The sequence below is a fragment of the Eubalaena glacialis genome, chromosome 1 (assembly GCF_028564815.1).
Source record: "Eubalaena glacialis isolate mEubGla1 chromosome 1, mEubGla1.1.hap2.+ XY, whole genome shotgun sequence".
NCBI classification, from domain to species: domain Eukaryota; kingdom Metazoa; phylum Chordata; class Mammalia; order Artiodactyla; family Balaenidae; genus Eubalaena; species Eubalaena glacialis.
The window spans coordinates 59,342,429-59,359,956 of record NC_083716.1 but is presented as its reverse complement, the minus strand read 5'-3'; the positions used below and the strand labels follow the sequence as shown (position 1 = coordinate 59,359,956).

General features: G+C 37.3%; 1 protein-coding gene across 1 annotated transcript in view; it reads left to right on the top strand.

The window, feature by feature from the left end:
• Window positions 1–17,528, top strand: part of LRMDA (leucine rich melanocyte differentiation associated) — a 1,296,919-nt gene that overhangs the window by 715,326 nt on the left and 564,065 nt on the right. The window lies entirely within an intron of this gene.

Here is a 17,528-nt window from a genome sequence, read left to right as displayed (position 1 = left end):
CCTCCCCCAGGTCAGGCATTCCTCAATTACAGTCTTAAACCTGACCAAGCAAGAACAAATGGTGACCTTAAGTTATATCTTAAAAGTCCTGCCTCATATTGGGATGCAGAAAGAGTTTTTTTGGCATTCTCTTTGACAGGCTGCTTGTAGATAGAACAGTTTTCCATAAGGAATTGAAATCATACAGCAAATGTATTGTTTTATATGTAAGCCACTGGAGACCAATGAAAGCAGTTGGTAGAGCCCAAATACCATTACAAATAGATTTATCGTAGTGTGTTTTCTCCCACCTTTTTCTAGAAGTTATTACTTTAATCTTAAGAATTTATGTAAGTATGCTTGTGGCTTTTATATGGTTTATGCATTCACTTTGGAGACTTTTAGCTATTTAGTGGCAAGGTGTTTAAAACAAGTGTTATCAAGGAAATAATTTTGGCTTTACATCATTTTTTTTTTTTTATATTTGCCTCTGAATGCTACGTACAGAATAGCCAGTTGGTAATATAAAAGAGTTATTGTGGATGTCATGGAAACTTATCTTTCCAGTGCCCTTTAGTTTGGTGTGTTCATCTGCACCTCCAAAAAGCAAGCAGAGATAAACATGCAGTATCCTTTTGCTGCCAAATTAGAAAAAAGCTCTGTGCCTTCCTTCCTGAACCATTTCAAAGAAAGAGAACATTAGACTTCAGAGCAATTAAACTCACTCTAGTTTACATTTGCTCAAAAATCTGGAAAAAAATTTTTGTTGGCCAGCCCCACAGTAACAGGGCTGTTTGAAAATCTAAAAAGAAAAATCTTGAATGATGTTCTTAGAAGATGAATCAAATGATCTTGTAAGACCTATTGTTATCTCATTTATCATTTTAATGCTCAACTAAATCATATTTAGTTTAAAAAAATGGTCTTTGCATATTGTTATCTAGTATTTAACTTAATTTTTTTTCACGAATCCCTGTTTAATTTACCACCTTCCCCTTCACGTATACACATACGTGCTCATGCACTGTGGATTCAAATATTCTGCATAAACTGACTTTGTGATTTGGTAGCCATATTTTTTTATGTCCATTGACAGAAACTTGTCAATCATTTCCAGTGCAATATGTTCCAACCTACTTGTGTTGATATATGTGACGGTTTATCTAGTTCTTATAAAAGCATTGTGTATCCCCTCTGACCCTCCCTCTCCTACTTTTTAAATAATTTTACCTTCTTGTGTGGTTCAGTTTCTACATCTGTACTTCTAAAACTTGATACTGATGGGGAACTTGACTATTTCTTTTGAACTTATTTTTGAGCAGTGATGGTGTTTATCTTAGTTGAGAGGAGTAGACACACCCTCAGGGAATGCAATGAGACCTGACTGCTGTGTCAAAGTGGAAGTGTGGGCGTCGTCCTGCTAACAGTCACTGAGATGAAAACGCAGGTTAACGATTCCTTAGAGCACATCAGGTCATGGAGAACAGTCAGAGGATTTCAAATCCCTCTGCATGAGTGTTGAGGAGGGGACATCTCTGGGGATGAAGGCCCTCTCCAGTTCAAATATTGTTTGGAAAGTGGTATGATGGAAGTCAATTTTTTAATTCCATTTAGGTCATCTTCCAGAAAAGAGAGGACTTTTTTCATGGTTTCTGAGATTTGGGTTTAAGATCTGTTCTGATCTGAGCAAATCCACCCAGCAGTGAATTACTAAAAAAGATTATTTTCAAAGCACAGTTTTACTACTTTGAAATACACCTAGTAATATCAACTAGTGGCCCCCAGGTTGAGGACCTCTTTTAATGACTAACGATCATCTGTAATTAACATACTAATTATTATAGAACAGATGGATGTAGATACGTATGTCAGGTTTGTTCTCCTAAACAGGTTAAGTATTCCCCACCTGATGTGTCTCATGCTATTAATTTGTTGAGTAAACACTGTTTTCATAGTCAAAAGATCAGTTTCATTCCAGCCTGATTATTCTAGCTATTTCAAATTAGTTTTGTTCAAATTAATGAGATCTTATTAAATTAGAAAGGTGACCCAGATTAGAGATTATAGTCCTGTCATGAATGTCTCTGGGAGTGGAACTCTATCCAGTCTGTGAGCCCTTTTGTCCCTCAGCCCCAGTGTGGGGTTCTTTGGAAGGCTTGCAAACTTCAGGGTTTTACTTGCCCCTTTGGTTTTCACTTTTGGCCACCAACTTGACTTCAGTGTGTCTGTTCCCCTGGTTCTTTTCTGTCTCATTTAAACCTATTGCTTTGCCTGAAGCTTCAGTGCCTTTGTGTGTCTTAACTTCACTGCAATCACTTGTTTGAATCACCGATGCACCAGTGTGTTCTCCTCTTCCCTAGATTCTACTCTCAAGTCATACAGCTTCCCCAGTTGGGCAAGTTTCAGGAGAAACCTTTACCTCAGCTTTTCAGCTTGTCTCTGTCTATGGCTTTTCTATCCCCCTAGACTGATGGGAATTTTTGACTTGAAGGTCAGTACTGGGAGACATCTTTTTCTGCTTCAGGAGCTGGCTTTCTCCTAATGTAGATGGTTTTGTTTTTTGGGGTTTTTTTTTTTTTTTTTTTTCTGTAATGGATCTCAGGTACATGGAATTGAATTAATCTTAACTCTTGGTTTATGATACACTATCATCAATTGGCCCATTCATGACATTTTTTACTATATGTGTGCATTTACATATTTTTAATAATTTAAGAATGAATCAACCTAAGAGCTAGAGAATGAATAATAACCTATGCTTTTCTACATGGTCTTCTTCAAGATCATCATTATCTTGAATTTGGTATTTAATATTCCAAAAATATTCCATTTAAAGAAGCTTTTTAGCACACACACATTTATGTACCTAAATAATGTATTGTTTACTATTGGCTATTTTACATTTTTATTAAAATAAAAGGATGTCATACAGGATTTTTTTTCTAGGATTTGCTTTTTTAACTCAACATTGTGGTATAAAACTTAGGTTGATGCTTGTAGCTGCCGTTTGTTCATTTTCAATACTTTATAATATTCCATCATATTAAACTATATAACAGGTTATTTTCCAGAATAAGACTGCTCTGTTGTTTCAAGAATTATTGCATTTTTTGAACAGTGCTACATGCATCTCCTGGTGCACATGAACTAGAGTTTCTCTTGAAATAGATTGCTGAGCCTTTGGGTATGCGTACCTTCGACTTTACTAAAAAATTCCAAATTATTTTCTCCCCAGTTGTTTCAGTTTTACATTCCCACCAGCAAAGATAGGAGAGATTCTATGGATACTCCCCTTCTCCAACACTTTCTATTGTCAGACTTCTTATCTTCTAACAATTAAGTGGGTGTAACATGTTATCTCCTAGAGTCTTGATTTGAACTTCCCTGAATACTTAGGTGACTTTTCCAGAACTGCTATTCTACATTTCCTTTGCTTAGTAGCTCACTTTAAAGCTATGTATTTTTTTTGTTTTTTTTTTGCTTGTTTGTTTGTTTTTGTAAAGGACCATTTGCAATTTAGCAGTCAAGATATGATTGATTAGGATATGCTCTGAGGACAGAAGAAAAGTCATTCTTATAATGCAATAGAAAAAGCCTTGGCGTTGAAGCAGGAGACTCATCACATGATCCTGGCTCTGTCAGTGATTCACTGAGTGATTCAGATGAAGACACCATTTTTTTTGGTGTTTCCATTTCCTCATCTGTTAAGTGAGGGTGTGGATCACTAAGGACATGTTCTGGTCTAAGTTTTCAGCCTTCAATAAATCTTAGCTAGCATATTGATTCAGGTGTTTATCTTTAAAGCATTTAACATCCATTTTCTCATGTGATCTTTCCAACACCTGAGTGACATAGGCAGAGAAAAGGTGAAATAAAAGCCTACAAATTTTTGCAGAGGTCTACATGGTGTGTGGACACGATGTGACTATGGGGAGACCAGGAAGTTCATCAAGCCCATAAACATCTCCCTTCTGGGCTGCCTCAGAACAGAAAATTCCACAACGAGTATTTCATTGCTATAGTTCTTACAGGCCTGTGGGTTGGTTAGTCCTGCATTAAAATGCAAATGTCCCTGGAGGGGGTGGGGAGAACCTTTAAGCTCATTATCACCTAAATCTTCCACAGGGATTAATTGATCAGAGCCTTTCCCCTCAAATGCCTGGTTGGAAAGCAAGCCTGTGGGAATGGACACCTGGCTGATGTGGGGAAGCCCTAAAAGGGAGAAGAATGGTTGTACAGAGAAGTAGAGATGTACCTAGAAAGCCAACCAGGACTCCCTAGGGTTTGGCCAGTTGCTACTCCCCCGGGCTCTTCTCTACCCAGACCCTCAGCATCAAACTGGTCAAACACAAGGGGTTACCACCGCATCCTCGGAGGGCAGCATTCTCTAGGAACTAACTGGAATAAAATGTGCAGAAAGGCTGCCAACCAGCAACAACCTCTCCTGAGCCTGCAAATCATGGCTGAGAGCCAGCCTCCCAGCTCTCTACCCTTTATACTAGATGCCTTTGAGCAGAGCTTTCTCACCTCGTCCTGAGTCCCGGCCCAGTCTATAATATGGCCACTTTGAGGTGTGGGCGGGCCCTGTCCAACGACTGCAGCCAGGACATTTGTGTTGGTGCCTCCTCTGCTTTGTGTGTCATCCAAACAACTCTTTAGAAAGTTAGCTCTGCCTTCCCTCACAAAGGGGGCCTGAAGGGTGATGGTTGATGTGTTTGGGCCTTCTCTGTTTTCCCTCTGTCGCCCACACAGAAATCTGCCCCCTCCACCTCTCCAGTGACTCCCCCCCCAAGAATACATGTTTCTACCTCAGCTGACCCTGGCCTCTTAACACGTCAGGATGTGAATAAACTACTACGGCTGTCATAACGCAAGGTTAAATGAAGTCTTCAAAACCTGTCCATTAAACGGATTTGTGCGTGTGTGTCGTTCTCTGCAGCCTCCCTCTGGATACAGCTTGTCTCGGTTCGTGGACAGCCGAGCTGTGAGCCTTTGTCTTTGTTCACTGTTGTGTTTAATTCCCCCCCTCATTCATTAATCATCCCTTTGCCTATTTATACCAGTGGCAAGTATAGCGAACACACTCAACTCCCGCTTTTGTTTTGGTGGCACCCTTTGTGGGGACCGAGACAGAGCTAATTATTAACTGCGAAATGACGTTAAAACTCTTCGATCAGTGCCAAATGCTGCATCCACTGAGACACAGTTTTGTGTTCACCTTTAAGAGCTTATGGCCAAGCAACTGGGGTGGCTTTATTTAGCTGTGAGTCCAGAGGAGCAATGCCATCACTCAGATAATTAATAGAGGCGCTCTATTAAAGCTCGGCCGGGCAGCCGGATTCAGGTGCGCCGTGTACACCGCTGTACAGCCCAGTGGGGCCTCCAGACCTTACCGGGGCCAAGCAAGGAGGGCATTTTCAGGATAGGGGCCACATAAGCAACTCCAACCTTTCAGTTTATGTTTCCCATGGTTTGAAGACCTTGTTTGTCAGCTCCAAATAATGTTTATATCTTCCAGGCTGACTCTGATTTTCCTTTGCTATTAGACATTTTATGGAACCGACTTTTTAGTTGTGGTTATTTCAGCTTGTTACAGTGGCACAAGGGATTGTTACTCTGTTTCTCAGAGAGACTTTCGCTGACCACCTTTTCTAAAGTAATCCCCTAAGCCCACAACCATCCCCAATCACCTTCTATCCCATTACCCAGTTTTATTTTTTTCCATGGCCATTATTTGCTATTATTTGAAATAATTTTATTTATTTATGTATTTCTTGTCTGTTTGACTACTGGAAGAATGTAAGCCTCTGTATCCTTAGCACTTAGAATAGTGCCTGGCATGTACCAGGAGCCTGGTAAATATTTGTTGTGTGACTCAGTGAATGAATAAATGAGTGAATGGATGGAAAGACCTTTTTTTTCCAGGAAAGTAATCAGTTAGCCTTCTGTAACCACAGGAACAAGGATCTAACATTCACCCTCTGTCTGATCAACCCTGTCTTCATGACATTAACATTTCCCACAATCCTAGAGCTAGTCCTCTGTGTTCTACCCTCTGTCACTGTTACAGAGGATCCGTAAGTCTTAACTTGACTTTTGGATAGACTCAGATCCTTTGGCTTTGTTTCTAGAATGTCCACTCTATACTCTCCCCCAACCTGTCCTTTACCTACACATTATTTTTCCATGCGGACAATTGCTTATTTCTAAGACATATATTAGATGGTTCTTTGTCACTGAGATGTGGTGCCTTCTTTGTGGTATCTGTAGTTTCCATACATAAGTGGATCTGTTTCTGACTTCTTTATTCTGTCATTGGTCTGGTTTCTATTGCTGAACCAAGTCATACAGTCTTTTTTTTTTTTTAATTAGAGTTCATTTGCAATGTTGTGTTAGTTTCGAGTGTACAGCAAAGTGATTCAGTTATCCATATATATATATATATGTGTGTGTGTGTGTGTGTGTGTGTGTGTAGGATATCTGAAAGTATAGGAGGATTCCTTCATTACAGTAGCTTTATAATGTCTTTATACACGTTAGGGTGAATTCCTCTACTTTCTTCTTCTCTAGGAGTAACTTGGCTTTTTCTGGCCCTTTGGTCTTTCATGTAGAATTCAGAACCAACTTATATTTCACTAAAAATCCTATTGGAGTTTTCACTGGAACTACACATAATGTATAGATCAAACTGGGAAGAATTGAATCGTCCCATCTATAAATTCAGGGTGTATCTGTATTTATGTAGATTTTTAAATAATGTACAACTTGATGACATTTATATTCACAGACTTGTATAACCATCATCACTATCTAATTTTAGAACATTTTTATCACCCCAGTAGGAAACCTTGTACCCATTAGCAGTCTCTTCTCATTCCTCCTTCCTGCCAGCAACTGATGAATACTAATCTCCTTTCTGTCTCTATGGATTTGCCTATCCTGGACATTTCATATAAATATTTGGTCTTTTGTGACTAGCTTCTTTCATATCACATGTTTTCAGGGTTTATCCATATTGTGTCATATATCAGTACTTCATGATTTTTCATGACTAAATAATATTCCATTGTATGGATCCTGTATTTTGTTCATTCATCAGTTGACACTTAGGTTGTTTCCATTTTTTGGCTATTATGAATAATGCTGCTATAAACATTCCTATAATTAGTTTTTCTTTAAGTACTTACATTTTGTTGATGTTGTAAACTGTATACTTTGAACTGTATTTTTTGTTTGTTTCTTGCTGATGTATAAAAAAGCAATTGACTTTTGTGTTGATCTTTTATACAATATCCTAACTGAACTTTTATTTGTTTTCTGAGTAGACAGTTATATTATCAAAAAATTAGAGGTTTGTTTCTTCCTTTCAATTCCTTATAGTTTTCTTTTTCTTGTATTATCACACTGTATAGGGCCTCCAGTGCAATGTAGTAGTGGTAAGAGAGGGGCATTTTGTTTTTAGTTTTTTTGAGATATAATTCACAAAAAAATTCTTATAACATAAAGGTCACTATTTTAAAGTGTCAAATTCTTTGGCTTTTAGTATAATTACAAGATTGTATAACTATCACCACTATTCAATTCTAGAAAATTTACATTATCCCAAAAAGCAACCCCATAACCATTTGCATTCATTCCCCAATTTCCCCCTTCCTTCAGACCCTGACAACTTATAATCTGCTTTCTGTCTCTATCGATTTGCCTTTTCTAGGCATTTAACAAAGATGGAATCATACAGTATTTATCCTTTTGTGTCACACTTCTTTCACTTAGCATAATGTTTTCAAGGTTTATCCATGTTTTATCATGAATCAGAACTTTATTACTTTTTATGGCTAAGTAATATTCCATTGTATGGATATACCATATTTGTTTAGCCATAATTCAGTTGATGGACCTTCTGGTTATTTCCACTTTTTGGCTATTAAAAATAATGCTGCTGTGAATATTTTTGTGTAAGTTTTTGTATGAATATGTTTTCCATTCTCTTGGGTATACACTTAAGAATGGAATTTCTGTGTTATATGTTAACTCTATGTCTACTGTTTTGAGGAACTGCAAAATTATTTTCCACAGAGGCAGCACCATTTTATATTCCCACTAGCAATGTATGAGGGTTTCAGTTTCTCCACGTCCTTGCCAATACTTGTTATTTTTCATTTTTTAAACTCATTTTGGGTTTTATTTTTATTTCTCTAATGACTAATGATATTGATTATCTTTTCATTTGCTTATTGGTCATTGTATATATTATTTAGATAACTATTCAAATCCTTTGCACATTTTTAAATTGAATTATTTATATTTTTGCTGTTGAGTTATAAGAGTTCTTTATATATTCTGGATATTAAACCTTTATGAAATATATGATTTGCAAAAATTTTCCCCCATTCTAGAGGTTGTATTGTCACTTTCTTGATAGTATCCTTTTTGTAAAAGTTTTTAATTTTGTTGCCATCCAATTTATCAATTTTTTTTCTTACCTTCTTTGTGCTTTTGGTGTCATATCCAAGAAACCATTGCCTAATCCAAGGTCATAAAGACTTAACACCTATGTGTCCTTCTAAAAGTTTTGTAGTTTTAGCTCTTATATTTAAGTCTTTGATCCATTTTGAGTTAATTTTTGTATATGGTGTGCATTAGGGGGTCAAATTCATTCTTTTGCATGTGGCTATCCAGTTGTCCCAGCACTATATGTTTAAAAGACTAGAGAGTAGGCATTCTTGTCAGCTTCCTGACTTTAAAAGGATCCTATACTCTTAGATTTTTTTTTTCTAACCTAATATTTATCAGGTAAAGTTGGTTCCTATCTAATTCTGATGATCTAAGAGTTTAAATCATATAGTAGACTCTTCATTGGAATGTGAGGATATCCTAGGACCAATGCCATTCTTTTCCTTTTATTTTTTTAACATCTTTATTGGAGTATAACTGCTTTACAATGGTGTGTTAGTTTCTGCTGTATAACAAAGTGAAGCAGCTATACATATACATATATCCCCATATCTCCTCCCTCCCACACTCCCTATCCCACCCCTCTAGGTGGACACAAAGCACTGAGCTGATCTCCCTGTGCTATGCAGCTGCTTCCCACTAGCTATCTGTTTTACATTTGGAAGTGTATATATGTCGATGCTACTCTCTCACTTCGTCCCAGCTTACCTTTCCCCCTCCCCGTGTCCTGAAGTCCATTCTCTACATCTGCGTCTTCATTCTTTTCATTAGGAGTATAGTCCAGGGACCTAACCCTGGAAACAGGGGTTCAGTGCTGCCTATACCTGAACTGTCACTGTATGGGATAAAGAATAGGAACCTATCATCACTCCCATTCACTAGAGTCACTATTCCTGGGACTTGACTAACTGATTCATATGTGTTGTGTGCCAACCTCAAATGTTTAGAAGTGGCTACGTGGGCCATTGTATTCAGAAGTCTGAGGTTTTTCTGGTGTCACTGTGATTAATCGTCTCTGGCACGCACATAAAAAGGGAGATAGGCAGCACAGACATGACATATTTGCCATTCTTGTCCTAGACTTTCTGTTGTACCTACTCCTTTTTGCCTTAAATTGTCCTTGGATGTAACCCCTTTCTTAATTATTGGATTTGACCAGTTCTCTGTTTGCTTGATGTTTGATCCTGACTCCTGCTGGATACATCCTCTTTAACAGTTATGTAATATAGAACAAACTGACAAGCTTTGCTAAGGTAAACATATGTCTTTGACAGTCCTGGTCTCAGGTATTCTGTTCTGTTGTCAAACTACATGTCAGACCATGTGTCAGAGGAACCTGTCCCAATTTGGAACTGAAAAATAACACTGATACATATGAGACTCAGAATGGCAATTAGAGCCTCTGGAACAAACAATATTATAGTCAATCTCTATGTGATCCCAAGTAGGCAATGTAAGGAAATGGCTTGCTGTGAGGAAGACAGTCCTGTTTAATGAGTCATATAGGGAATAAGGTTGAAGAGTCAAATGAGGCTTTCCCATGTCCCAAAGTCTTATATGCGACATGGATTAGATATCATCTTAGGTCATGGAGAAATTCCTAGGAATGTAGTCTGTGGTACCAGTATTGCCCTTTCTGAAGGCTTAGGGATCTGCTTTTACCATCAAGGCTTCTTTTTTATCTTAGAGAACCTGGTGCCTGAAAGCTTCTGAAACACTGGATTAATTAGGATATATTTTCAGTATCAGCCAAATAGAACTTCATTTCTCTCTTACAGTATGGTCCAGACATAAGCAAGGCAGAACTGATACAGTGGTTCTACCATGTCAGGGACCCAATTCCTTCAGGTTTATTCATGTACTGTACTTACAGTCTTTGTGGTGAAGAAGATTACCTCCCTACAGCTATATTCCAGTCAGAAAAGATGGGAAAAGAAGGAGAGAGTAGCATGTTCATCCCCTTTAAGGGTATTGCCTAGGAGATATATAAAATTCTTCTGCTCTAAGTCTGTTTGCTAGAACTTATTCACTTGACTCCACCTATCATCTAAAACCTGGCATTTCTCTTACTACAGAAGAATGAGAGAATAGGTACTGGAGAACAACCAGCAGAAGTTGTTCTGAATAATATTTTGTTAAATAAATGAGAAAAGCTAAGTCAAAAGAAGACAATATGGAAATAAATTACCCTTGATCAAGATCCCCAGGTCCAAGTCTTTGGTGATCTTTAAGGAAAAGAACATGGACTGGGTTCTCCAGAGAGTCATGAATTCATATTTAAGGGATGTATCACTGTGGGGCGCTCTTAGTTTTCCATTGGTAACCTGAAATATAGGATGGAATGGACATGTCTTAAATCTCTCATCTCTTCTCCCTAAGGGCTATCAGAAGTGGTGCTTCTATTACCTAAGAGGAGGGATCATCAGTTGCTTATGCTCCCTAAGGGCAGAGTTCCCACTTACCTGAAAGCTACATTATAGAAGAAATATATTAGTATAGTAGACACTACCTGTATTCACCAATATCTGTTTTTTTTTTTCTTTTCTGAGCTGAGGTGTGAAAAGACCCTGTGCAACTTTTCAGTTACCCTTCTTCCCAGCTGAGGTCATCTTGGAGGACACCTTGTGTTTTGCAATGGTGTAGTCACAACATCAAAGTAACTGGATTACTAGACAGCTGCCCTGGACAGTCACTCAGACCCACAGATGATACTGTTTTTTTCATGCCGTGGTGCTCAGATTTTGGGATTTCCTAGTCTATTCTGACTGTTTCATTTAGCAAGTATTTTTCAGCCTCTAGGTATGAACAGGAACAGAGCCGTCAATTATGGAGTCCTGGAATGAATTGAAATAGGAAATGTCTCTGCTCAGATACCTTATAATGTAGCTAAACTGTCCAATTACAGCAATGTAAGGATAATCGTAAGCCAAGTCTAATATAGAACTGTGTTCTTAAACGAGTGATTAGTGTTGGATGTGGTTCATCTGGGAAGACTTCCGCTAAGAGAGAGGGAAAAAAATCACTTTCTCCATCTGTGCTGGAGGAAAGTAACTCAAACACAGTCAGGAAAAGTGGATTTATACAACGTAAATGGCTAAACCTGACAGCCTCTGGCTGATTGAAAGTGTCAGTGTTATCATGCTTAGGTCAGTGGGGCCCTTTAACTTCTTGTCGGAGTTGTTCCTCCCAGAAAGCACAGCAACCAGCCTTCTCTAAGGGCTCAGAAGCCCTGGAGGGCATCTCTTTGGGCCCCAGTAGCTTGCAGCAAGCTCATGGGTGTTGGGAACTCCTAGTTATGCATTTCATTTCTCTTATATGGACAAAACAGATTGTTCCCTTCCTGAATCAGAGTGAGCTGAAGACCCTTCCCACTTCTTCCTGCTAAATTTCTTTATTTCCTATATAAAGAAAGCCTTCTAAACCAGGCCCCGGTGACCTCTCCCTTCCTACAGACTAATGGTAGGTCTAGACTCTACTCATGACTTTCTGTAAACCACCTTCAATCATTATGTATATTTTTAGGTGTCTGTTCTATATACTTCTCCAAATTTAAGGCCAGGAAGTACACGGTCCTGTGATTTTTAGCTTGAGTCCTTAGCTCAGGGTCTTACAAAATGAAAACTGATATTATTTTTTAAAGAGGCAGTGCTACTAAGAAGTAATAGAAGACATTATTAGAAATGGCAAAATCAGTTACACGTCACCACCATTAATATTACTAAGGATGCAACCGTTTTAAAAAATAGATTCAATGGATTGACTCATTGAATATCAAAGCTACAAGAAACCTTGAAGATTGTGTTGAATTCTCATCTACTGCCATTGGATGTACATTAAAAATGTTATTACTCCCAGTAATCCAGCAATTCCCACACACAGCTGTATGTCCTAAAGAATCTTGCATATATGCATAAGGTGACATTTATAAGGATGTCCATTATAACACTGTTCTGTGGAAAATTGGAAACAAAATAGATGTCCATTAATAGGGGATTAGATAAAATGCAGTCTATGCATGAGGTGGAATTCTAGATAGAAGTTAAAATGGATCAATGGGAAGAGATCTTAAAGTCACATGGTAAATAGAAAATATATAAGTATCATGCCATTTATTATCAAAACAATCTTGTTTCTGGATAAGCATACATGGTGAAAACTTTAAAAATTAATTTCTGTACTTTATATTTTAATTTGGAAAAATATATTTTAAACCCTTCATGCTAAAACTAAAACAACCATCTAACATTCTTATTTTCAAATGAAGAAACTGACATCAAGAGTTGTGCTGGCTGTGTGGACAGTGTTTGGGCCCTACTTTGAACAAAACAAATGTTAAAAATTTTCTGAGATTATCAGGGAAATTTGAACACTGACTAAATATTTGATATCAGAAATTGTAAATTATATAGGTGTCATAATGATGTTGTGGTTATATGTCTAAAATTTAGAAGTCCTTATCTCTTAGAGATACCTAGCCATCTACATGGAAGAAACTGTATGATATCTGAGATTTGTTAAAAAGAAATCTGCTTGAGAGAAAAGCAAATGGATGGAGGTGGGTATAGTAGAAATAAGATTAGCTGTGTGTTCACTTATGGATACTTGGAGGTTCATTATACTATAGTCCCTATACTTATGAATACAATTTTTTTTGGAAATGCCCCAAATAAAAAGTTTTAAAGATCGGCCTTAAAAACAAAACTAGGTTCTAGAATCAGTACTTTTCTTCATAATACATCCCACTGAGAGCATAAATAGTTGGAATCCCTTGATTATTCAGAATAAGCAAGGGTACCTAAGCAGGTTTTATGGAAAATGATTTTCTTGCTAGAGAAAGTTTCACACAAAGAGTAATATTTATATATCAAAAGTAGTCCAAAGTTGAGCCATCAGTTCTAGTTGAGGAATATCTGGGATTTCTTTTTCTTTCCAAACATGCCACAGTAACAAAGCCACGTGACTGAGTGTGTGGGGCCTGAAATATCTGTAGGCAACCACGGAGGGGTGGGAGGTTCCTCATTCCAACTTTATGATGTCCTGAGAAACTGTTGCGATAAGAGAAAAGGCTAAAAAAATAAATGAGAGATAACTGAGATAATGGAAAAAACCAGAGGGAAACAAGACAACACTCCACTCTTTGGCTTGAGAAATTTATTATGCCAAGGAAGATAAATTGGAGAAGCATGAAAAGGGAAGGAGATCTTGTCTCTCTGCCTCATGTATTTCTCTCTAAGTGAATGAGCAATAATACAGAAATAAAAGAGTTCAAAACAGAGCTGTGTGCTCAGCCATGTTCATGGTTCCTAATGATTTTCAACTTTGGCAGAAGCCTCACGTGTTGTACTTGAGCAGTTTTCTTGATTTTGAATTATACCTGTAATTCATCCTGATCAGAATGTAGCTGGGGAGCCAGCATCCATTTGCCAGTCAGAAATGAGAATGCCGGTCATGTGCTGACACCAGGCTTCCTTCTACACATCAGAAATGCCTATGGTGTCATCAGTTTGGACAGCTTTGGGAAACAAACAAACAAAACTTGTGAAATCAGTTGCTTGGAGTAATCTTGGCCAATAAATTGTCATATTACATATTTTCTTTTCCTACCAGGCTGTTCTAGTATTAGAAAGACACAGTCCAAGATCGTCAAACTAAAATACATGCAACAAATGATGATGGATGGGGGGGGGGGGGGCGCTGATGAGGCCAGGGGTCTGTAAGTGTCCACCTGTCCTTCTTGCCTTATCTTTTTTTTTTTTTTTTTTAAAAAAAAGAGTTTATATTTTAGAGCAGTTTCAGGTTCACAGAAAAATTGAGCAGAAGTTATAGAGAGTTCCCAGGTACCCCAAAGTCCATGGTTTACATTAGAGTTCACTCTTGTACATGCTATGAGTTTAGAAAAATGTATAATGGCATGTGTCCATCATTATAACAGACAGATATATTTAACAGATATTTTCTTATTTTACACAGTCATCTGTAATTCCGTTTTTCACTGAATATCTGTTTAGGTCCATATAGACCCACCTTACATTTTGATAACATTATAGAATCTCATGAACATCTGTACTTTAATTAGAAATACTTTATTGATAGACATTTAGTTTTTTAGTCTACATATTTTATCACAAAAAGAGTACAATAAATATTCTTGCTCATATATATTGCCATTTCATGTACAAAGTTCTGGAGATCATATGTATAACGTTTAGGTAGTACAGTAAAAAGATCACTATCTTTAGAACCATAAACATTTTTCTTTCAATTACAGTTACATCATTTGCAATTTAAACAACTTTGACCAAGTGAAACTATAGTTTCATCATCAGTAAATTGGTGGTAATGATAATCTCTTCATAGGATTCTGAAGATAGAATGACGTATATAAAGTTTATTTTATTTTATTTTTTTTCTATTTTTATTTTTACTTATTTATTTTTTAACATCTTTATTGGAGTATAATTGCTTTACACCTTTTAACGGGACAGAGGAAGATGAAGGGGAATGAGATAGCACCAGAGTTGGTGCCTTAGAAGATTTAACCAAAAGAAGAGCCCTTGCTGTTGCCAGTGCCTCTCAGTGAAGGCCACGGGAGGAAAATCAGATTCCAGCACTCTCTTTTTTTTTTTTTTCCTCTGTTTTTAAATAGCAGCTGAGTTTTAGTTCAAGATTCAGAGAGCTTACTTTTTTTAGGGTGTAAAAATATTCTTCGATAACAACATTTACAGTCTTGGCTCACTGTTTCTTTGACTTTACTTCTAAATAACCCCAGCTGACAGGTCATTCCTGTCAGTCAATCACATGTGGGTTTTCTTAAGTTGAAGCTAATAACCCAGAATGTTTGTCAGTCCTGTGTGTGTTGCTTACGTGTCCTTAAGTTTTGTTAAGGTACTCAGTGTTGTGGTATGTACTTTGGGATAGAACTAAATTGTTGTGGGTTGATGCTTTCAAGAAACAGCCTTTTATAAGGACAAGTTGTTTGTTTAGGAAGGTAGATAGATATGTAGGTAGGTAGGTAGGTAGGTAAGTGGATGGATGGATGGGGGCAGAGAGGGAAAGAATGGAGGGAAAGAGGGAGGGAGAGGGAAAAGAGGTAGAAAGAGAAGGGGCAAGATCACCAGCAGAGTCAGACAAACCCACGGGTTCCAATTCTGGACCCACCATTCACTAGCCCTATGAATTTGGGCAGTTTATTTAACAAACCTCTTTGAGCCTCAAGTTACTTACTTATGTAGAAAATGCAGATAATAATATCTGTCTTGCTGGGTTGTTATGAGGATTATAGGTAACGGTACTTTTGTTAAACATAAGAAAATGAAAGGGAAGGATAATGTATTTTTAAAATGAAAAACTTTCCCCCAAAGCAAATATGTTCATAGTTATGTCATTATAATTCCAGGTTTTAGTTTTATGAGAAAGTTCAGAAAAGGCCAAAAGACAGTTCCCCGGTCCCAAATAAACACATGGGAAATTATGTTAAGAACAAACTGTGAGTTTCTTGTAACAGTAGTGACATTATTGGAACATAAATGGCAGCTCAGTCAGCATCTCCTTGTAACTATATCAAAGAAAGACAGTTGTAGCTTTGTTCTAGCTTGGGGTTTAGCTGCTTGTTGATGTATATTATCATTTTTAATGTCAGTAAATAATGCGATGTCAGATAAATGGCCTATTTCCTTTCTGTGGATAAGGCTCATTTATCTTTAGGGAGCTTGAGTGAGTAGAGAAATCTGAGCAGGACCAAGTGTTTCTGAATATGCAGGATGGGAAATATCTTATTAACCCTACTTAATGTGAGTCCCAGCCAGTTGGGTTCGATTCTAAATGTATGTCTGATAAATCAATGAAAGTGTGTGCTTTTACCATTGACTGTGTCTTACTGATTGGAGAGAAACAGAAAGTAAACATTTTTTTCAAGTTGAAGAAAATGATACTGCTCATGAAGCATACTGCACAATTAGTATCTAGAAGACATCTTTCCATAAAATGCATACCTGGCTTAACCCAATCTATCGCTACTTTGAGAAATCATAATGGTATAAAATTAAAGATCAGAAAGATGTGTTTTAATTGATTTTACTGTTAATAGCTTTGGGGATCACAAAAATAAGAAATATAGTAGTGTTAAAGAAGTTCTGGAATCATAAGAGATTCTCATGATTTTGATTCCCGGGCCAAAATGTCTGATTCCTCCTTACGATAACCACTGAAAAGCCCATATGTTTTATTTCTGAGGATTACTCTCCTGAACCCATTGTCTCTGTTTTGTAATGTAAATGACTATACATTTAGCTAAAGCCATGGGAATGCCATCTTCTGTGATGGGAGATTTAGTCAAGGCAAGATGAGGACCATTTGCTTTTCTGGAGACTATCAAATAGGGTGACAATCATCCCGCTGAGTTTTTCTTAATGCAGTAAAGATCACTTTGGGGCATGTCCTTAAAAATCCTTCTAGAGCTTTCTAGGGCCATTCATGGAATCTCAGAGAACCAAGGCTGGGTGTTTCTCTAGAGATCACTTAATGCAAATATCTAATTTTTTTTGTAATGAGAAATCAGAGGTAAGGAATTTGCTCTAGGTTACAAGGTGAGTTTGCAGTGTAGGAGACTGAATACAGAGACTCTTTGTCTTTACTAAGAGTTATGTTTTATCAGATATTGAAATGTCTGCTAATGATTTGATGATTTAAAATCTGTTTGAAAATTTTACAGGTTTATTTTTGTCAATTTCATCAACTTATAGAGTTGGCAGGGAGGGTAGGGTGGGTATTTATTTTACTCTCCAATGAGTAGTGTCCACAAAGACAGTCTGTCTACCTGTTTATCTAGAATAGGGGTCAGCAAACTAAAGCCCATGGGCCAGATATGACTAGTGGCCTCTTTTTGTACATCTGAGCTAAGAATGGTTTTTATATTTTTTAAAGATTGTTTAAAAAAATATCAAAGAAGAACATGTGGTGAAGACTATATGTGGCCCACAAAGCCTCAGGTATTTACTCTCTGGCCCTTTACAGAAAAGTTTTGCTGATCCCTGGCTAGAATATTCAGAGAAGGAGGCTCTGTGACCTTCCTTGTAGGTAACACAATACTTTTTTGT